The sequence below is a fragment of the Pogoniulus pusillus genome, chromosome 23, assembly GCF_015220805.1.
Source record: "Pogoniulus pusillus isolate bPogPus1 chromosome 23, bPogPus1.pri, whole genome shotgun sequence".
Classification (NCBI taxonomy): domain Eukaryota; kingdom Metazoa; phylum Chordata; class Aves; order Piciformes; family Lybiidae; genus Pogoniulus; species Pogoniulus pusillus.
Window position 1 is genome coordinate 14,401,985 of NC_087286.1, and position 22,911 is coordinate 14,424,895.

The window sequence follows — 22,911 nt, forward strand, 5'->3', positions numbered from 1 at the left end:
CTTAATGTCATCTGGTCAGAATTATGCATTCAGCACACACTAAAATCTAAATCAAATCATTCATTACTTCTTGAGATTATAATCGTGCTTCTATTAAAACTTTTAGGCAGTGTTGAGCAGACAGATTTCCAGAACACTTAATTTGTCAGCCACATTCTGCTTTTCCTGCCTTTGCTGCTTAGGCTATCTCGTGGCACCGTAAGAAGTCCTGCCATCTGGCAGAGCAATCACAGCCTTCCGAACTAGAACATCATTCAATTCTGTACTTTCTTGGTTTGTTTCCTTGGCAAAGATTTTGTCCTAAAATATGAATCTCCTTACAAGTTAGAAAATACTTCCTAAGTTATTTAGAGCCACAAAAGCCTTGGTACAAAGTGCCCCTTTTTACCCACTCGTGCTGCTTCTGAAAGCAGAGGGGAATAGGACTCTGCATCCTTAATGGTCTTGGCTTTTGCTTCATCAAACATTCGGTACTATTGATATGAGAATTCTTGTGCTGGCAAGAATTCTTCTTTCAAGGGATCATAAAATAGTGTTGTGCATTGAGAGGATCTTTATTCATATCCTACACATCAGAGCTTATTCCACTGGCAAGCTCGCTGAGGCCCAAATCTTGGCCTCCCTTTTATGTCTCCAAGATATTTGCCATTACTTCATCTCCAAAGAACTGTGTTTTTAACTTCCAGGCACTTTCTTCCTTAATGAAAAGGCTTTCATCCTCCAGTAAGTCACTTTAAGGGCACAAATGAGACCTGTATACACCCCCGAGAGAAGGCAGCAGAGTCAGCATGAAGTCTCCAGGTGGGACGAGAACAGCCACACTCAGTTTTCCTACAGGCAAAAGGGTGCAGGGCAGCCTTGCACGGGTCCATGAATGGCTGGGTGGGAAGCTCTTTACACTTTAAGCTGCCTCTCAGTTTGCTGACAGTTTTCAAACCATCTGGCTTGTTTCTATGAACTGGCATCACACCACTGACTTATTGGCAACTTTAGCCATCTTGGATGGGGCAACCTTAAGCAACGTGGTCTAGTAGGAGGTGCCCCTGCCCATGGCAGAGGGGCTGGAACTAGATGATCTTTAAGGTCTCTTCAAACTCAAACCAGGTTGTGATTCTGTGACTTCAGATCCATTGTTTCAATCCCAGACTCCACCCTTAAAACAAATAGTTGCTGTATAGTGAGTGTATAAATGTGCACAGAACTCCAGAAACTTCCAAAACTGCAGTTCAGTTGTTCTGCTGTGATCTCTGGTTCTCAGGGTCCCTTAGCCCTTGTCAGTGAAATCCTGATGGTGAAGAACAGATAACTTAATTACCCTGGAATTAAAGTTTCAGCCTCAGTGTTACCTAGGAATATAAGCATCAAAAGCATCATGTTTTAAAAGCCACTTAAAAGCATGGGAAGGTTGCCAGCTATTCAAGTATTGCCACAGCTCTGATTTTCCTCCAGCTCCCCCGATAGGCAGTCAGAAATGAGACCAGCCTCCCAAGGAGGAATGACAGATGGGATCAAGACATCTCTGCTTATATATCCTGAAAACTTTCAAAGCAAAGAGCTGTACCTGGCTTCAGTTTGGCATGTTGATGCCTTCACATGAGGGAAAAAGCATCCCCCTCCACTCTGCTGACTGGAGGAGGCAGGCTGCTATGGAATCCATACAGACCCAGGTTTTGGAACAAGGGGGTTTGTCAGGGTGTCTCTGACATGCCCACAAGATTGCCATAGAAGCTATGCTGTGTTTATTATGGATTTCTGCCTCCTGGTCCTCACTGTGAAGGCTCAGTCTCAAGGAACACAGAAACCCAGGAAGCTATGGTAATCCTTGAAGTATTCACCTGCAAGACCCAATTCCTTTTTTTTTTTAATCATCGCTTCATAACTCTTACCTGTCTGCTCCAGGCCTGCTGCCTCTCTCTAAATCCTGCTGATGGGCAAAGGGCACCAGTTGTCATCTTGGCTAATATGGTCTGCTTGCTGGTTGGTTGTGTATCTCTTTGCTGTGTCTCATTGCTGCTGCTACACACTTTGATTCAAGGTGTGCCTTGCTCTGAGGCAGGAACTGCCTATAATAAAAATGAATTAAACTCTAGGCAGCCTTTATCGTGCTTCACATTACAGAGCTCAGAAGTTCTTTATCATATGGTTTCTTCTACATATGTTTGTGCAAAAAGAGAATCCTTTTTCTCTTGCAAACGTGACTGACCATAAGAATTCATCATGAGAGGTTCAGTGTTCTCTAGTTAAGCATCCTGCATTCTCTTCTATGGAAGCATCTTGAGAGCTAGACAGAATAAAATAGGAAATGAAAGCCCGCTGAGGCCATGCAATGTGGAAGGTCAGAAGAAAGGGCAAATAGCATCACAGATTTTACCCTTCCCCTCTTGTCCCAGAGTGGTGCAGTCCCTCTTTGCAAAACTCCTCAGCATTTTCCCCTCTACCACTGCTAATGATCCTCCTTGATGCTGCCTTAAAGAACCTGCTCGTTTGAGCTAACCCCCATGTTTGTACTGAAACAGAAGCAGCTCATTAAATTTCTCTTAGATAAATTGTTTAGACTAAGTAATTCTCTCCTTTCCTCCTCTTGTGTTGCCAACCTATTGTTTATAGCCAGCATCCCAGGCTGCGTGTGATGAAACTGCTGATGTGTTTCCTGAGTTACTGACTCAAGCTTTATCTCACCTCTCATGTAGGAAACTGGCTGCTTTATCATTTCATGTTGCTGTGTGCAATGTTTATTTTTCCCCCATTATTAACATTGTATAGGAGGATGTGCCCAGCCCCATCAGCTGTTGGTTGTATTGTGCATACCATACACACAAAAACCCCCCAAAACAGTTCACAAATTCCCTTTGACTTTAAGGACAGTCTCCGGGCGCCTGTCAGTGTGTAGCTATGTCCTCCACACACTCTATTGACTGAAGTTTGCTGGCATTCTGCAGTTTTTCACTTACCTCCCCTCCCCATCAAAATCCACAGGATGTGACAAGAAAAACTCCTGCCCTTTGTACAGACTTAATGATGAACACCTATTCATCTGGAGTCCTCTCAGAAAGCTTAACTCCTCTTTAGGTTTCCCTCTGCTTGAATTCCAGGGGAGAAATCACTAAGCAGTGACTCACCCAATGGGTCATGAAAGCAGCAAAGGAGACCAGGGCGTTGCACATGAATCTCTGACTAAGCTGTTCTGGTCAATAGCAAACTAATTGGAAAAGTCAGATACACAGTCCATGATTTAGAGAAGCTATGTTTAAGGGAATAAGAATACTGAAATTCTGATAGGATTTTGATTTAAACCCAAAGAATGCACAAGCAGTTAGGAAAAGGAGGCAGATCCTTATTCTTTTTTTTCCACAAGAGATATCTCTTGGGCTGATTCAAGTGCATTGATTTTTTTTTTAATCAATTTTTGCAAAGCTCATTTAACTTTTTTTGCTTTAACTGCTGAAAGACATCAAGACTGGGAGGAAGAGGCACTACAGTATTGAAAGAGGATTAGCAGAGGTTGCAGGGGCCAAAAGCAACCGAATTAGAAGATGTCATGGCTGCTAGGGTGTAAAATTGCCTGGTCTGGGCTGTGTGCTGCCTGTGAGGATAGCTTCTAAATCTGAAACATTCTCACACATGGTAGTCACATCTGAATATTTTCAGCTACTGCTTTTACCAAGTAGAACAGATTCATTGCATGTTCACAATTGATTTCTCTGGGTTTCAGAAGGGTCCCCAAAATAAGGTTATCTCACATTCTCAACATCAGACAGTTTGATTATTTTTTAGTGATTCTATTAATTGCTGATTTTGAACCACCTCTCCTTTACTAATAATAAGCATTCTAATTATAAGCAACCAACCATAGAGCAAGCAGAAAATGAGCTACGATTTCAGTCTTTCTACGTTGTTTATGTAGCCTTGCTTATGCTGATCTTCCATTAGAAACCATCAGCTCTCCAAATTAGTTTAAATTTACCTTGGCAAGAACAAAAAGTCCTGATAAAAATACAGCCTGTCAAAATCCAGCTTGATCTTAGGCTTGCTGCTCAGGTCTGCTTCCTTGTCACTCCACTCACCCGGTGGTATTTTATTGCTCTAATTCAGATATTTTCAGTTCCATTTTATGTTCCCTTTCTCAACACCTCACTTCCTCATTAATGTCCAGAATAATGTATGGTTTCAAATGTTTGCCCTGTGGTTATTCACAAAACTCACATAAGCAATGACAGAGCTAAATGCTGATCTCCAAGGCATAGATGTCTGAGACTTGGACCATGTGGAATCAGTTTTCTAAATGTTCATAAACTCTTTTTTCTTAACCTTGGCATCACTGCATTGCCTCTAAGTTTCTCAGCTCTCCAGCTGTATTTTGTTTACACCATTTAAAATTAGTGCCTCACTAACTGTGACACCCACCTCAAGGTATCCAGTTTAGTTATTTTGGGATCAATAAAAACAGGGATACTGGATGTGACACACACTAAACCAGAAGAGTTTGTAAAGATGCAGTATGCAGACCGCTCTTCTCATGGAGAGTTGAGGGTGTTCAGCTTGCTGAAAAGAAGGTTTGGGGAGACCTTCCAGTATGAAAGATAAGAAGGGATTTTTTACAAGGGTTTATAGTGACAGGATGAGAGGGAATGGCTTGAGGCTTGAGGAAGGAAGAAATCTTCCTGGATGTTAGAAGAAATTCTTCACAGTGAGGGTAGTCAGATACTGGCACAGGTTTCCCAGGGAGGTCGTGGATGCCCCCTCCCTGGAGGTGTTCAAGGCCAGGGTGGATGAGGCTTTGAGCAACCTGGCCTAGTGGAAGGTGTCTCTGCCAATGGCAGGGGAAGTTGGAACTTTAAAGCTCCCTCCAATCTAAACCACTCCATGAATCTTTTGCAGGACCCCTAGACAGGAGGCTCATGCAGTGGCAAAACAGGACCTGAACGACCCTGACTCTATATTCAGACTTACATTATACTCACAGGGGCATTTTCTTCTTTTGCTTTAACCCAATTTACTGCTCTTCAGGAACTATCACAGCAGTGATGTGATCCTTGTTACACTGTATTGCAAGCCAGGGGTGATATTTAAGCCATGATGTCTGTGACCTCTTTAGCGCCTTCCCCTCTTCCATCCCTAGTGCCAGAGCACAGAGAGGGCACGGGAGAGTCTCACAGCCTGCAGACAGGCACGGGTTTGCAATGGTCTGTCTGGTGCAGGATGTGAGACGTCGTTCCCATGGGAACTTGGGCCATTCCGCTCGGAAAGTCTGCTTCGTGTGAGGAACACTAGATGGCACACAACAACCGCTGAATGACTCCTCTCTCTTTTTTCGGCTCCGAAACCAAACAGCGGTTTCAAACTATCTGCTTGGAATGTGACTGAAGAACTGAACGCAAAACATGAGCCTTAAGTATGCTATAAAAATCCACTGGGAAGATAACCTTTCCAAAAAATAAAAAACACTTCACCCCACTCCCTCCATCGGAATTATTCTTCTATTTATAACTCTGCCTAACTCGGCAGGTTCAGGATGTAAACACGGATTCTGTTTAGTGGCTTGTTAGGGAGCAAGGGAATAACAGCCTCCTAGTGCAGAATAAAGTCACAGAGCCCACTTGGCTCAGCAGCCTCTGCAATTCGAAAGACAACTGCTGGGACAAGATTCAGGAGACATAACAATCCTGATAGGTTTCGTGGATTCTCTTAAAGGATCCATGCTTCACTTTGTAAGTAAAATAAATTACTCACTTCACACTTTGCATACCAAGAAGCACTGTGATAACAATCCTGATAGGTTTCGTGGATTCTCTTAAAGGATCCATGCTTCACTTTGTAAGTAAAATAAATTACTCACTTCATACTTTGCATACCAAGAAGCACTGTGTCTTAAGAGATCCAAAAGCCCAGAGAAATAGATATATTTTGCTATTCCAACTTCTTATATCCCAGCTTCTTATATTTTAGTGCATCAGTGCTTAGCATGAGTCTGGTCTAGTTTGGGGGACAAAAAGAAAAACAGCCAGTAAAAGTCCTTCAGATCTTTTTGTTTGTAAAAGCACAGCACATAACAAGGAAAAGCATTTACAGGACTCCACACTTCATTTCCAAAACACTGAAGCAATCAGCACTTCACAAATTCAGCACACCAGCATGAAGTGGTGCGATTTCTGTACGTGGGTGAGGTTATGATTTAACTGAAAACATGTGAACTTTCAGCTTCCTGCAAACTGCCAGTGATTGGCACAGCTTCTCCGGGAAACAGAACTATGCCCATGACTATCTGATAGAGGGCCAATCCTAAACTCACCTAAGGAGGAAATTGTAACTGTCAATTTACTGGCAGGAGGGTGTAAATCTTTCCTTGCTTGTATTAGTACAAACTAGCTGATGTACAGGTAGGGTAGGGAGGCTTGACTCTTTCCCTCCTCAGAAGCAGTCTGGAGAGACCTACTGGCCCTTTAGGAGGGGACCTTTCTGAGAAAACAACCACAACCTGTAGTCATGACCAGTATAAAGCACCCACCAAGCTGAGAGATGACTTGTCCAGGGAGAAAAGACTTTCAGTGATAACCAGAGCCCTTGGCAGATATGAGTGCTGGTTTAGGGGGGTTTTTTGCTTTCATTTCCTTTCATGTATTTTTACATATTTTGCATTTCATATTACCTCTTTTCAACTGTGTAAATAAGTAGTTCTAGTTGCTTTTAGCCTACTCTGGTTTGGGTCAAAAATATCTTTTGAGTAACTGGCTGAATCTCCTTGTATTCCAGTCTTCCAGAACGGCAGTACACAAAAACCAGGGTTCTGGACATCTCTCCCCTGCTTCTCATCTTTGCACTATGTAAGAAGACATGTTTTCACATCACTGCAAGGAACAATTTGCTATGAAAAAGCAGATGCCTTGGGAGAAGAATTCATGTCTGTAAGTATCATTAACCTACAAAGTTCTCCAGCATCAGGTTTAAAAAAGGGGAGTGAGAGCACAGATAAGTTCATGGGACTTTTGAAGGGATTCTATTGTAGTAATTATTGATATCTCATTTTCAGTTGTAAATTAATTTCCTTTCCTAGTGAATGTTCCTGTCAGCCTGGGTTAACTAATATATGTTTTAAGGATTGAACAGTAAGAAAAACTATGAAAATAGTACTATGTCAATCTGTATTGTGGCTTACAGGAAACAAGCGTCCAAACCCACGTTCACAAAGTTGTTGACCACTTGCTGTAACAGCTGCATATATTTAAGAGATGGAAAGGACCTAAGTCTATGTAAAGAATTCTTCCACCTTTTGTAAAGACTCCTATTTTTTGTATGGGGTGTAGAACTGTAGCTGCTAATACTGAGTTTGTTGCCTGAAAATGAATGGCATTTGTATTGGGTTTGTCCAAAAGACTTTATTCAAGATCTTAGCCAAAGTTAGTCCGTCCATGCATGGCATTCTTCTCTTGGTGTCTTCCACTTCCATATCGTGCTGCAAATTCACTTCATAAAATCCTCAGCTCTTCAGAAACAGGTTTTTAGCACGGGAACTTAGTATCGGCAAAAGAATGAGGAGCGGTTGTAAACTTCCTGCCAGCATGGGAGCGATTGGAAACACCTGTCCCAAGCACAAGGGCCAACAGTGAGAAGCAGCTTCAGGAGCTGAGATTCTGCACTTGGGGCCAATCAGTGCCAACCCAGCTCTGCCACTTCCAGAGCTATAAGGCTGACCAATTGCAGTTGTACTGGATCGACGGGAAGGAAGTGAAATAACAAGGAGCCACTGCCTTACAAAGGCTTGGGTGTCTCAGAGTTAGATGCCTACCAGCCTGTCTGAAAATCCTCTTGGAGATCTCCCTGCATTTTTAACATACACACACCTGAAGACTTTTCACTAATATTCTATGAACTCAATTCTTGAAAACTGGTCTTAGGACCTTTGTTGCTTCTATCTTAATAAAAGTACACAGCAAATAAACGTGACTATTTACTGACATTTTCTGTAAGCATACCCTATTATTCTACTCCACGTTTTATTCTAGCTACTGTACAAGAAAAGTGTTAAATGTGACTTGGGCAGGGCTTTCAGGCTGCAAATTGCAAAGAGCAGAAGGTGCAAGGGCTGTACATAAACTCTCCATCAGCTGAGGCTTTCAAGCGAAGAGTGAAAGCCTGGCTGGAAGACGTTTGTGCAAGGCTTGCGCTATGCAGGAGATAAACTGGATGCTCTCAAGGATCCCTTATGGCTCTACAGCCCGTGAATAAAGAGCCTCTTTCACTGTACCAGTCTCAGTACTGCGGCAACTTCGGCCCCGCCGCGGTGTTAGCAGCGCTGCTACAAAGCGGGAATTGTGTCGGCTGCTCCCAGCGCTGCGACAGCCTCTGCGGAACACAATGCGGGACAAGTGTGTGAAAGAAGTTCTTTCAGTGCCCCATCAGGTCAGTCGTTGGAGCACAAAGCAGCGCTGAGGAAAGAATCACAGTATCTCTGGTCTGTTCTCACGTTATGAATGCCTGTCATTGGCGGCCCCGTGGACCCGCTAAATGTGATATTTCGGCTGCACAAACTCCAAGTCTTCCCAGCGTGGTAAGTGGTATCTACGGGTCTCCTGCTTTGACGTTTCATGTAAACATTACTGCTCGGGGGGAAGGGGGAAATTCAGAACCAGGATGAACTTGGCTTACAAGAGAGGCTTTCAGACGCACAAGTAGAGCAGAAAAGGGGTTTGTTTTTTAAAGGCTAAAACTGACAGGTTGGCCACTCGATGCCAAACTGGAGAAAAGTTGCTCTGCCAATAGAAGCTAACAGGTGTTAGTGTCGAGACAATAGAAGAACAGGGTTATAAAAAACCCACACCCAACAAATTGAGACATGCTATTTCTTGTTTTTAAAAAGGAGAACATTTTCATAGATGTAATCTGCAACAGCCTGATTTTGGGAGGCACTTGTAACAGCAGCTATGATATCTAAAGTGATAACCAGCTATGGTATCTTAAAGAGGGAATGCTAGCTGGTTTGACAAAACCCAGGTGTGGCTTTGCTGCAGATTCTGAAGTAGTTTCAGCTTAAAAGCAGAGACTTTATCCTATCTCTTCCCCATCTACTTCAGATATTACAAGGAACAGAAGCATGACACCACAGAGCTCAAATGCAGTTAACCACAGAACCTTGCTAGGCATGTGCTGCAAACCAACCTCTGTTTCATTTGGCCATTTCTATAGAGCTGTCAGTAACCAAGCTGATTTCCATCGGAAGCAAGCTGATGTATTTCTTCATTTGGCACGAGCTACAGTGGTCACTGAAACACAGATACTCTCAAACTAGCTGGTGATGAAATATAAAACAATTCTGAGCTAATTAATTCTGAGCTGAAAGAGAGGAGAGTACATATCCAACAGGAAAACCATTGAAAAATATTAGGGGTTTAGAAGAGGGATAAACAGTACATTTTTACAGGAAAATATTAATTTAGGATGGGTTGCATCTACTGCTTAAGTAAGTCACAGACATTTCTGGAATGTAAAAATGAGCAGAAATATTTGCTCTCACAATCCATTCTCAAAACCCAAGTTCTTATCATGTTTATTGGAGTAAACTTCAGATGAAAGGCTACTTCTTGATGTCCTTCAAAAGTAAGCATATTAGAATTCCATACATCCTTCTTGGTGTAGCTTAGCTCTATGGGTGCTTATGCTTCTCCTCTTCATTGATATTAGGGATAAAGACCAAAGCTCTCATTTCAGCAAGGCAGAAGCCAGAGAGGAGGAGAAGAGGGATGTCTCAGTCCAGGCTGAATTTTAAACATGCACATTCTTTCACCACTTTGTTTTTCCCCTCTTGCTGACAGTGCCACACCACTTCATGAGTAAGAGCTTCCTCTGCTTCTGCACCCTCATTTCCTGCTGATTCCATCCAGTGAGCCTCCTTCAGGACTTTCAAAATATTTTTCCACTCAGGCTGGGAGAGTGCATTGAGCTCCACCACAGATGGTGGGGGGAGACAATGTAGAACAAGAAATAGAAAAGGAAGTAAGAGAGAAAGAGAAGGCATGGAAACAGAAAGGGCAAGTATAAATCAAATGAAGAAAACTGAGAGAGGACATGAATAAATGAAAGAACGAGCAGAGTGGTGAACAGCAAAGTAGAAGCAAAAGGGATGCTTTACTGCTTCCCATTTCTGAATACTGGACCATGGAATGAAAATATAAAAGACCTTAGCATCCATTATTGGTAAGAAAATTAAAGCAGACCATTTCTCTGAAATCTGGCTGAGCTGCAAGTGTCATATAACACAGACAAATCCTCTAAACCCTGATGCTACATGGGCAGCTTAATGGAAGAAAATCTGTCTCTTTGCATGCAGAGGGTCTAAGGTAACTAAGGAGTAAAGCTGTGAGTGAAGGCCATAAGAAAGCCTCAAAATTACATGTCTTAAAATAGATAACTTTGTGGTGTGACTGCACCTTCAACAGTACACATTTCTGACCTCTCAATGAAAAACATGAGATGGTTACCTCTACCATCTGCCTTAGAAAGCGGGACAGAGATCACTACTGATCTCACATCTTTGTCTCAGCAGTGCAGACTTCAAACAGCTCAATAAATTATGGGGTTGAGATATTCCAGTTAAATCTTTCAAAAATAGAAACCCTCAACTTTCTGTATGTGAGAAAGTAAAAGTTCAAAACTAAAATAATGTGTCCCCAGGCAGCTTTCTGTACAGCTTCTGCACTTAACTCCCATAAGACAGCAAACACAGGCCTGGGGCTTGGTTTGCACTGTTCTGTAATCATTTGGTTTGTGAAGGCTTCTCGTTTTCCTAGAAGGGGACTAGGAGGCCAAGCCACAAACATATGTAAAAATCAACCATTATTGGGCAAGTTACTCAAAACAAAATAAAACCAGTCAAGGGGAAGGGCAGATCTTCCTCTGCTCCCAGATCAGGTTAGTCAGGCAGACAAGTCTGTTCTAGCAGTACAGAAGAATGCCTGAACATGCACTGGCAATTCATGTGCTGAAGTCTGGGCTGGAAGCACTCTGGAACTGTGCTGTGCCTCTCTCTTTCACCAGCACTTCAAGAAAAGTGCAAGGTAGCATCTCTGCCACCTTTTGGAGCAGGACAAAGGCATCAAATGGGACACTTGAAACTGATGGATATATTCCATTGGGAATTAAGTATCTCAAAGCTCCAGATAAACCATCTTAACATCCTGGGGTGTGCTACCTACACGGTTGCTCTGTGGATACAAGCTGAAGCTGACTTTCTTCACACAGACCTTATCCTGCAGTCAGATCTGCAGTTCTGCAGAGCCCCCAAGCTCTGAATTTCCATCCTGTTGCATATGCAGGGTTCATCTCTACAGATACAGCTGCAGGATCCAGGGTCTTGGGCTCCAATTCTCTCAGGGCATGGATGATGCCTTCCTTCTAGTCTTATTTTCTGTCTATAAGCTGCTGTCATGTAAATGATACCAATATTAAATTTGCTTCTTCCTAGAGAATTTCAGTTGTTACTTTTCCATGCTTCCATCAGGAGTATTCCAGAGGACTTTGTAAAGGAGACATAAGGCTTTTATTTCTGGAATCTCTTCTGCATAGCAGTAAGCTTGGGAATTTTTTTCCCTTGCCCTTTTTTAACTTGTCCAAAAATATGGTTTTGCTTTGGTTTAGTTATTCTTGATTCTAAGTATAAGCTCTTGGGTACTCCTGGAAAATTCCCTTCCCTCCTTGATGTCAGTGCCCTTTGACTACTTGCAGGCATTAATCTTCTTCCTTCCATTTTCTAGTCAAAGTATGTTTTTCTGTCTATTTAGATTGCTTTATTTTCTTACACAGATTATAACCAAAGCTCAGCAGAAGGACAGAAATCCCTTCAGTAAATGCAGTGCAGAGGGCAGAAATCTGTCAAATCTCCTCAGGGAGGCAAAGGCTACAACATCAGCTGGTGTCCTGGTGGGCAGCAGAAAATGTATTTGGAAGCAAATCTATAGGAGGAGGATTATATTTATGGTGTGGCAACAGAAGAGGCTTCAAAAAGGTTTTGTCTTTGTACACCAAAACATGTCAGAATGACTATACCACAGCCACTCACTCTACCACTGTGTCTCCAGCAATGATCAATAGCCTTGAGAAGAACTCAAGTAAGCAGACACTGCTGCTTTCTGAGAAGTTCCAGGGTTGCAGTTCCTGTCATCTACTGCTGCCAGGGAAAGGATGGTGGCAAGCTCCAGCAAGCTGACACCTGGATCACATTTTTTAAGAAGAGAAGGAAAAGCAAAATTCTGCTTGCAAGCTGTATTGAAGTTATTGAAGCAAAAAGCAGCCCAAGGTCACTCTAAAAGATATTATCTCCTATCTCTGTGTCTGCTCTCATTGCAAAAGCAAAGGAGTTTAAGCTCGTAGTAGCTTTGGAGTTTACACACACACACACTAGATTAACCAGACTAACTCAGCCCAATGCAAGTTAAGGAATGAAGCTTTACATTTACAGCTTAGCACAGTGAAGCAGAATGATTAATTGGGATTGTGCAGGTTCAGGCAGAAGAGATAATACGGCGACAGCCAGGCAGAGACTGCCTTGTCTTTGTGCCCTTGTTTTCATACGTCCCAGCAGAGCAGATGGGTTGGGCTGGATGATCTTGGAGGTGTCTTCCAATCTGGTTGATTCTATGAATATTCTATGAATATAGACATCACCTTTATTTTCCTTTCACAGCCAGTAATCTAGTATCTCTTGTTAAAATATTCCAATTAGCCTCAAACCAACACAAAGCTCAAGTTAATTAGAAGATTACTTATGCAACCAGGCACTGTAAAAAAAAAACACAAACAAACAAAAAAGGAAAAACAACAAAAAAAAACCACCCTGCATCATTGAATGTGGAAAGATCTGCCTGGAATAGCTTTCATTTGGCAGGCCTTTGCCAAAGCCATGCTTTCTGAGGAAGCCCAGTGGATGTGGGCTGGATAGCACTGATGGCAGCAGAGCTTTACAATGCATCAGTCAGGTAAAGCTCTGAGCTGGGACACAGGCAGATCCAGCAACTTCTGGCTCACCAATATGTTTCCAGACTAAGGTGGAAAAAAAACCCTCTTGTTTTGATTAGATAAATGTGGTGCAAATGGAAAAGTTTCTTTATAATCACTGGTGGCAAACTCCACTGATGCTATCAGAACTGATGTACATCTCTCCACCACTGCACTCAATTCAGTACAGCACTGAAGAAGACTACTTGAGTTTCAGGTCTCTTGGCACTACTTCAGTTTTCTAAAAACTCTAGCAGGAACATTTTTTCCATTCTTCCTGCCCAGGAAAACAAGAGACAGGAGGAGAGCCTCCTGCCAGCATTCCCAACTCTCCACTAGTGGATTAGTGTCTCTGCATATTAAATGTTAGTATTTTTAATTCTCTTTTAAAAGTTGGTGGCTCTTCTCTTTTCCAGTTGTTTGTGTATGGGAAAAAAAAAATTACTTGTTTTAAATAAATGTGGGGGATTAGGGAAAACTAGGGATGTGGCCCTGTCCCTGATGCCACTTAAGATTAGACTCAACACAGTCCTGGGCAGCCTGATCTAGTTGGAGGTGTTCCTGCTGCCTGCAGCGGGGCTGGACAAGATGACCTTTGGAGGGTCCCTTCCAACCCACTCCAATCTGTGAATCTGTGAAATCCAATTGCAAAACTATTTTGGCAATATTTACTGGGGGAGAGAGGAAATAAAATCATAGCATAACCATTCACTTAACACTGTTAAAATGTGACAATCCCACGTGAAGCAACACTGCCCTGCCTTGTGGAATTATTAAAGCGCACATTGTACCTTTTCTATCTTCAGAAGCCTCTGCCAGGACCTTTAGGGTGTTGTTTTCTTTTTCTGTTTATGTTACTCACTTGTATAGAAACCCAGAAACTAGTCCTGTATTTATTGAAATAGAAAATTAAAACACAACATCACCCAAAAGAGTTATTTATGGTATTTGGGGGGAACAAACAAACACAAAAAACCCCAAACCAACAAATCAGGTTTGTCGTGTGAAATGTAATCGCTCTTTAGCCTCTGCATGTTCCATTTTTGTTCTTTATACTGTTATTACACTAAAAATATACTCTGGCTAGGATAGCAAACCTTGCAGGGATCTTTGGATTTAGGAGCACTGAGGAAAACGAGCCCAGCATTTGCAAAACAGCTACTCAGGATATCTTGCAAAACCAAAACCATGCTTGATTTTGACTGATTCCTCTCTTCAGTGCTCCAATTTAAGTCAGTCTACAAGGCCAAAGTGCTCCAGACTAACTGAGTTTACCAAACTATTACAACCAAACTGGTGATTTCTGGTAGTCATCCTTTCTGGGTAAAGTTCACAGACTTGCAAATAAGCTAATCAAAATCCTCTGCACAGCAGAAATGTGAAGTGAAAGACTTGGAAGTCTGTCAGGGAAGAAAATGCTAGATTCACACTTGAACAGATCCAGTGGTTACAATTAGAGATGTGGATGAGGGCAACAGCTGGAAATAGAGCTGACATCCCCCTACTTTCCATGGGCTTTCCACCAAGTGCTATTATTTATTCAGAAGCTATTTTCCAGGAAAAGAGCCAGCCAGCCTGCAAGAGAGTTGTCAAGAAAATAATTCTCAAAGGGTGTTGGGACAACAGAATAAGCAGGCCACAGATCCCAGTTTTTTCTTGTAGGTCACACTATTTGCCTGTTTATAATAATTTCAAGCTGGCAGTAGTCTGTTTAAAAATAATATACTTGCCGTATTTCTACTCTGTATGGCCAAATAATATTTCAACACCATTTGTTCATCTTTTTGCTCCAGTTCAACATGGAAAGAAGCAAGTTTTTTCATCCCACCACTAGGAATAGGTGCACATACGTGTGTCCCACTGGGTTTGGACCCTAGAGTGGATTTTCAATATATGCAGAAAATTAATGGTTTTGGTTGCCTAAGAAATAATTTTTTATGGAAGAATGCATCTTGCATCTAACACTACAAAGTCTGCTGCTAAGCCATGTCTGCACTGCTTTTAAATACCTTCAGAGTAGCCGAGTGGCTGAGAAAGCATTCAGGCAGAAGCACAACTCCATGGGCAGCCACAGACAGACTGAAGCTGGTGGCCAAGCAGCCTGGGACTCAGTTTTGTGTGGCTGGCTTGAGGTGGGTATATGGGGCACTAAGAGTAGAAAAGGGGCTGTGAAATAAAGAGCTTTGGCAGTCACCATAGGGCATTTCCTTGCTGAAATACCTGAAACCAGAAGGCTGATACAAGAAAAACGGTGAAGCACAGGGCTGTTTCACTCTGCCAGCAGCACAGCATCATCCTTCATGTTGTCAGAAATAGAGTACAGCAGCCATAAATATAGTAGTCTGCATGCTGCTGCCCAAACACCCCATGGGAGAAGGGAGAATTTAATTGCACAATATATGTGGATATAAAAGTGAAATGTTATCATAACTGATCTAAAAAGTGAGGAAACTACAAGACTCATCCAAAGAGGCTTCACTAGCTGCTCACAAACTTGTGTGCTCACCAAGGTTCATGTTTTCCCTAGAAAAATCACAAGTAGTGGTGGCATCAGTCAGAGCAATTATCTACTCCAAATCCAGTGTGACAAATCTTGCTTATTTCTTGAACACTAACAGGGTGTGCCACACAACAATTTAATGCTGATATGAAATGTCATTCCTCAAAGAGAACGCTCTAGCAACACTGCTAAAGAAATCAAAAGGAGGATACTACTGTTGTGAATTTATCCCATAAAGTTTAGCTTATAAAGGTTTATGGAACTATTAAATAGCTGCTTTCTTTACATGGTCCAGAGGAGGGCCACAAAGACCTCAGAGCACTGAAGCATCACTCCTATGAGGACAGGCTGGGAGAGTTGGGGCTGTTCCGCCTAGAGAGGAGAAGGCTCTGGGGAGATCTTATAACTACTTTTCAGTACCTGAAGGGGACCTAGAGGAAGGCTGGGGAGGGACTGTTTAGAAGGGTCTGTGGTGAGAGGATGAGGGGCAATGGTTTTTAAATTGAACGAGGTGGATTTGGATTGGACATTGGAGGGAAGTTCTTCACAATAAGAGTGATGAAATACTGGAGTCAGTTGCCTAGAGATGTGGTTGAAGCCCCATCCCTGGAGACATTCAAGATCAGACTTGATGTGGCCCTGGGCAGCCTGATCTAGTTGGAGGTGCTCCTGCTGACTGCAGGGGGGTTGGACAAGATGACCTTCGAGGGTCTCTTCCAACCCAGTGCAATCTGTGAGTCTCTGAATAGTAAAATACTAACACCAGGTAATATAAACATTTGAGACTCTGAAACAGTTTTTATAATACAGAACATAGTTGCTTCCTAGAAGAGGATGAAAAGTTGAAAATCTTTATAAACCATAAATAGGTACAAGTTTCTAAATGCATCTGTGTATATGTACAGACATAAACAGGTGAAGGCTTTGATTTCATTCACACAGTAATTAATGCACTGCTTTCCCTCACTGCAAGAAAAGTGAAATCAGAACGTCCTGTCTTTTATTTACCAGTACTGGATAGAAAGGAAGCTGACAGAAGTGTCTGGTATAATTTTAGGAGCTAGACACGAGAATTCACATTCCTTCCTCAGCCAGGAAAGCGCTGTGCCATTGAGGGGACACTACCACAGGATGAAATCTTCAGCTATTAAACTCCAAGTCCCACATGCTGGGAGAAGCCAGTCTCCTGCATGAAATTAACTGCATATTAACTCCTCTGACATATAGCAGATCACGTCATAAAACTGCCCCAGCTATTCCTTTTAGCTAAAAATGATGCTTAAATAGATGTCTTAGCACGGTTTTACTTCTTACACTAGTCTCTCAGTCATTCTTCTTTCTTCAGTGATCAAAAAAATGAAATCAAATTTCAGAGTAAAGTCAAACTGTAACAAGTAACTAAGTGCCCCAAATAAGAAATTATCTCATAACTGAGGATTTCTTTTACTAGGTGCTTCAATAATTTCTGCAAGAAGACAAAATGATAAAAGTGCCTTAATGAAAAAGTCTGCTAAGTTAGCTCATTTTTCTCTATTCCAGGAAAAAGAACATTTCCAGAAATATCAGAGTGCTTTTAAGGCAGTAGATGCAGTAAGAGAGAATAAGGTGATACAACAAGGTCAGTATATGGATCTAACAGTGCTGTGTCATTTGGTTTCGCTCTGATTCACTTGTTGAGGTCCAAGCCTTCAGTTGCAGGTAGTGTCACAAGCAAGTCTGAACTTCTTCCCAAAGGTGAATCAAGTTCCTCCTTGGCCTTGGAAGTCAAGGCTGCTCCTAAGAGTATGACTGAAATGAAAATGCCCAGATAACAACGAATGACAACTTCCATTTTCACTTCAGTCCTGTCCTTTGCCACCAAAAATTAAAACAAAACACTGCTTGTACCCAGTTTACCTCCACTAAAAAGGACAAGGTATAACAGATGAGCTACAGAAACACCTCAGGGTTGCCTGCTATCAGTTACATTTTAAAGAAGGAAGAACAAAAGGCTGCCTGGTATCAAATGAAATTTTAAATAAGGGAGAACAAACAAGCCACTTGAAAGTCTTGACTATTTTTTTATAAATAACCTGTGATGCTCTCCAGAATCAGCTGAGCTGTAGGCATCATCTGCCCCAGCCATGAGTCAGCTTGAGTCAGTTCAGTGTACTTTTATGGTACTGTTAGAGCCAGAAAAGACAGCTCTCAGCAGCACAAAAGGAGTCTCTGAAATATGGAAGTCTTTGGTAGGAAGGCTTTCTCTACTATATGCTGGCAATGAAATCAATGGAATAAATAAAATGCCAGCATACTTCACATTTCTGTCTCTTTATTTTTGGCCCAAACAAGGGACTGAAATCAAGGCACAAAATAGAAAGGCAAATCACGTGTTCTTAAGGCCAAAGAATCTGAAATTCTTTGTGAACTGCTCTTTCTGCACAGCAATTCCCCAACTCTGTAAAGAAGCAATATGGATTCAGTAAACAGGGAATGCTTCCAGCTGTTTGCGTCCCTCCCACTAGCAGTATGCATAACATCCTGCCTGGTAGAAGCTGTACTTGTGTTTAAACATGATAAGACTGATTTATATTAGGGGAATGTTACTGATCATCATTCGTGGTGAAGAGCCAGTGACTAAGTAGAAATGGCTCAGAGGGAGCACTGCTGAGTAAGAACTGAGTAAGAAGTTTATAAAACTTGAGAATATGGCCAACAGTCTCTAATCTTCTTAGTAGACAGCATGCAGCTTCCTGTAACCGCTTACACTGGGCACACAGACACCTCTCTTCCAGCCCTCGGGAGAGCCCCAGTATTTGTATTGTAGAACATAAAAGATAGGGAGAGTTTGTCACACTTTGACAATGAGAAGTTAGCTGCCAAGTGCAAGCTGATTATTACAGTCAACAAAGAGAGATATGAGACTCTGTAGGCACTGATCTTCAGGCAGCAGGAATCACTCCATCCACTGACCATGGGATCAGCTTAGAAACTAATTAGCTACCTCAGGCTGAGACAGATCACTCCAAAAGTTTAGTGCTGTCTGTTTGTAAGATGGATCACAAGCTGATGTTCTCTGCCATGCTGTCAATAGCTATGGGTCCAGTGGAGCTATGAAAACCAGCAGAAGCAAAGATCTGCTGCTAAGTCTTTGCCAAGTTTGCAATCCTGGGGCCTGAGTACAAGAGGTCTGCTCTTGAGGACTCCTTGAGGAGCAGTTTTACAGTGCGTAAATAAATATTTAAAGCAGTGAAACACTACTCCTTTTATATTTGAAAAATAATAAAAGAAAGTGATTGCATTTAAAATAATGTTCATCTTCATGATGTTTTCAGGAAGAAAAGCTTAAAAAGAAGGGGGAGAAGGAAGGGCAGGGTAAGATGGAAGATGAGTTGTATAGGGAACAAGTTTTTCTGTGATATGGGTACCAGCCAAGCAGAAGGCCTGTACACTCTGTCTGAAAAGAGAACTTTTCTGCTTGCCTGACAGCCATTGTTTTACAAACAATGGTGAGCTGAAGGAAGGGCTTGCTGGACTTTGACTCTTGTGCTCATGCTAGAAACAGAACCATTGGTTGAACACAGAGATCTAAGTGCTGACCATAAAACAGGTGTTAAAATACAAAGCTGATTGCAGCTAAGTGCCGAACATTGCTCCTGTGAGCAGAAGGCAAGTTCAGCAGGTCCCTCAGTGCCTTGCATAGCCTTGTAGAGCAAGCCTTTGCCCACAGACCACAATCTACCACAATCTTTCAGCTGGACATATCTGTGACTCACTTTCCTCCAGCCCTTCTGTGGGGCAGGAGAACCTTGTTCTAATGTAAACGTACAGTTCTATATAATGGGCACATTGTGCATGGCTGACAGGCTGCCAGGTTTGGTCACTGCCTGCCTCCAGAGAAGTGTTCATTGCTCATGAGAAGAGGAGATAAATGCAACCTGTTACTGAAAGCAGCTATCACAACCATTTAGCACCAGCAGTTCCTGTACTAAGTGACTCTATCTTCTAATACTACTTTCTGTATTAATCTTGTGTCCACATCTAACATCTCCTTCATCCTCTGCACCAGAAAACACAGCCTGGTGCTGACCAGCTGCCAGCGAGGCCTCAGTGACTGCATGGCCACTGCTGAGATAAAACAGTGGTAGCAGCTGCTGCTGCTCTGAGGCAAGGCCAGGAAAACCTGCTGCTCCTGCACACAGCATCACCCGGCCCAGGTAGCCACAGCTTGGTGCAGTCCCATGAGATCTGCCTGGCTCCGTTGCTATCCTCATGAAAATTACTTTGGCTTTCTGCTTTCTCTCCCGCTTTTTGATCTGCCTTTTGGAGTATGATTTTTTTTCACCTCAGGTTTATGATTTGGTTTTCTTTAGTTTGGAAAGAAAAAATTATCTTAGGTAGCATAGGAGAATTTTGAAGAGGCAGAAGAAGAAGAGACAGAATGTCTGTACTCTGCTATCAGTAACAAAGCATGTTGAGAAAGAGTGGGTATAGATAAATAAGCACTCCCTGGGGCAGGGGTGGGTAAGATATCTGGTATACTATGAAGATGCACAGGGGAAAAGACCTGTCAGTGGGTGGTGAGATTATGAAGCTGCCCCCAGGCTCTGTTGATGGGAGGCATTTGGGGGTTAATGTACAAACCATGGTACTCCCCAGTGTGGCCCCACCTGCAAGCTTCAGAAGTGGAATAGGAGATGCTGAGGAACAGGGTGACAGTTCCTCAGATGTGTGGGTTTTAGTAACTCAGAGCTCAATGACTTAGCAGAAACACATAGTGGCTGGGATCTGGACCTCTACTGATCACTTCTGTGATACTGGGACCCTCTTTTGCCAGTGTTTCAGATCAAGAGGGACCTTGACAGGCTGGATGAGTGGGCAGGGGCCAATGGGATGAGATTTAACAAGGCTAAGTGCAAGGTCCTACACTTTGGCCACAACAACTCCAAACAGTGCTACAGACTGGGGACAGAGTAGCCGGAGAGCAGCCAGGAAGAAAGGGACCTGGGGGTACTGCTGAACATGAGTGTGCCCAGGTTCAGGATCAGGAACAATGTGGCCATTAGGACAAGGGAGGTTATTCTTGCCCTGTACTCAGTACTGGTCAGGCTACACCTTGAGTACTGTGTCCACTTCTTGACTCCTCAATTCAAGAGAGATGTTAAGATACTGGAAGGTGTCCAGAGAAGGGCAACAAAGCTGTTGAGGGGCCTGGAGTGCAGCCCTGTGAGGAAAGGCTGAGGGAGCTGAGGGTGTGCAGCCTGAAGAAGAGGAGGCTCAGGGGTGACCTCGTTGCTGTCTACAACTACCTGAAGGGAGGTTGTAGCCAGGTGGGGTTGGTCTCTTCTGCCAGGCAAACAGCAACAGAAGAAGGGGACACAGTCCCAAGTTGTGCTGGGGGAGGTCTAGGCTGGATGTTAGGAGGAAGTTGTTGCCAGAGAGAGTGATTGGCATTGGAATGGGCTGCTCAGGGAGGTGGTGGAGTCGCCATCCCTGGAGGTGTACAGGAAAAGCCTGGATGAGGCACTTAGTGCCATGGTCTGGTTGATTGGACAGGGTTGGGTGCTAGGTTGGGCTGGATGATCTTGGAGGTCTCTTCCAACCTGGTTGATTCTATGATTCTATGAAATGACACCCAGCCAAAACAAACATATAGTCTTCAGCAGGCTTTTAAAGCAAAGCTCTAGTAGATATAAAAGACAATGCCACATAATTATATCAGCTGTATCTACTAAGAAAATAATTTGCCAAATACACTGGAAATACTTTAAAGGCAATAACTACAATAGAAAAATATTTATTTTTCTGGTCACCTGTGTGATTTTTTCAACATTATGGCATGCAAATAATCACAAAACAAAATATTTGACTATTTCTGCTAATAGCTGCAGACATCACTTAGCCAGTTGTCCTATGATGGTATATTCTACACCACAGAAATTTATTTCTTACCTTGTTCACAGAAAGTAAACATACATCATACACAAACCAAAAGGCAACAGTACCAAATGACAGTCCTTATTGTCTTCTGAACATAACTCAATTATTAGATACACATTAAACAAAAAATCAAGGGGAAATTTTGTGTTGATTTAATGTAATTAAGCCAATTGAAGAAAATTAAGTTAAACTAAATGAAATATTATAATTCTGATATTTTGCAAGTACTAGATGAGTTTAACGCACACAAGCACTTGGGGAAAGAGGAGTTGAAAATTTCTATCAAAACCCTACAACAAAGAACCATAACCTCTTGAAGACACAGGGGGGAAAAAGACAATAGCAAACTCAACAGCAAATCCAGCAGTAGCAAAAAAATCAGTATAGAAAGTCAGTAGATATTGTTCACACTCCCATCTCCAATCAAACCTTTTCACCTGTTTTCTGTAAGATGCAAGGATGTGGATTCCCAGAAACAGTGCCCAAGTCTAATAGTGACCTACACACTTCCTAGCTGTCCACTCAAGCCATGAAAACCTGTCTTTTCTTGAGCCCTTCTACACAAAACTCTCCCAGCCACGCTTACCACAGTATGGAGATGCTACATTAAACATTTTGACACCATCTGCAATTATGTCTGCTGGATCTGGCACCTACAGCACTTTTTCTGACATCTTTAGTGCTTCAGAAGTGTTGCAAAATAACAAATGGTGTTCATACACATCTGTACTCTCCAAAAGAGTCCAGAAAGCAGCCAAGTAATTCACCAACTTTTTTTTTCAGCCATTTAGGAGATTATTTTTTCCCCTGCCAATTTCCTATGGCATGGCACAGCCAGACACTGGCAGCTTGACACATAAATGTCTGAGTGTTGGGTAGTACTTGAAGCACAATTTGTTAAGCAGTTCTGCTTACTCTTCATAGTCCCAGCAGACTGAGGCACATTTTTGCCACCCCTTGTCTGCAGCACACTACAGTGGGCTGCTCCTCACCACTTGCACACTCTGGCAAAATGTGCTTGTTCCCCTGCAATAAGGAAGCAGAGCATAACACCTTGGCTAAAAGTCATTCTTCTCTCTCCCAGTACTTAGATTTCTTACATTTTTGGCAGATGGCTATCCCTTCAGCATTTCCTTTTATTTCGCATGGCATATATTTCTACTGCTTTAAAACTTTGCTTTTATGGCAGCTTCTTTACCTATTCCTGGCAGTATTCATGTTATATACCAATTTATCCTCTTGGAGCATATGGTCTCTGGCTTCCTTACCTCTGTCAAAGTTCTCTTCCACTTGATTTGACCAGTGTCTGCTTTCGATGAAGCTTCATGGAGCAGCAGACTATTATTTCAGTCTCATTTTCTAACACCACTAATTATAGTTGTGCCAGCATTAAGAGCTTCTGCTAATGCAGCTACAGTAACAGATGAGATCCTAACCCACCCCACTATTTGAATGGCACATGGGGATGAATCACAAGCTGCACTTACATTGCAGGACAAGACGCAAAA

At 42.5% G+C, this 22,911-nt stretch overlaps 1 protein-coding gene and 1 long non-coding RNA gene across 3 annotated transcripts in view; both read left to right on the forward strand.

Annotated features, from left to right (window-relative positions):
- The first annotated feature begins 6,536 nt into the window (after nucleotides 1-6,536).
- LOC135185669 (uncharacterized) lies at nucleotides 6,537-8,131 on the forward strand. Of its 2 annotated transcripts, none has more exons than XR_010306568.1 (2): nucleotides 6,537-6,902; nucleotides 7,156-8,131. It is a non-coding gene; the product is annotated as an uncharacterized LOC135185669 (long non-coding RNA). The 2 variants fall into 2 exon arrangements; XR_010306569.1 differs by having other exon boundaries at nucleotides 7,487-8,131.
- An 18-nt stretch (nucleotides 8,132-8,149) lies between these two features.
- ITGB1 (integrin subunit beta 1) overlaps nucleotides 8,150-22,911 on the forward strand; it is a 59,430-nt gene continuing 44,668 nt past the window's right edge. Inside the window, exons 1-2 of the mRNA XM_064162613.1 lie at nucleotides 8,150-8,545; nucleotides 17,024-17,102. The gene's annotated coding sequence lies outside the window, so the exon portion shown is untranslated. The remainder of the gene's footprint in view (nucleotides 8,546-17,023; nucleotides 17,103-22,911) is intronic.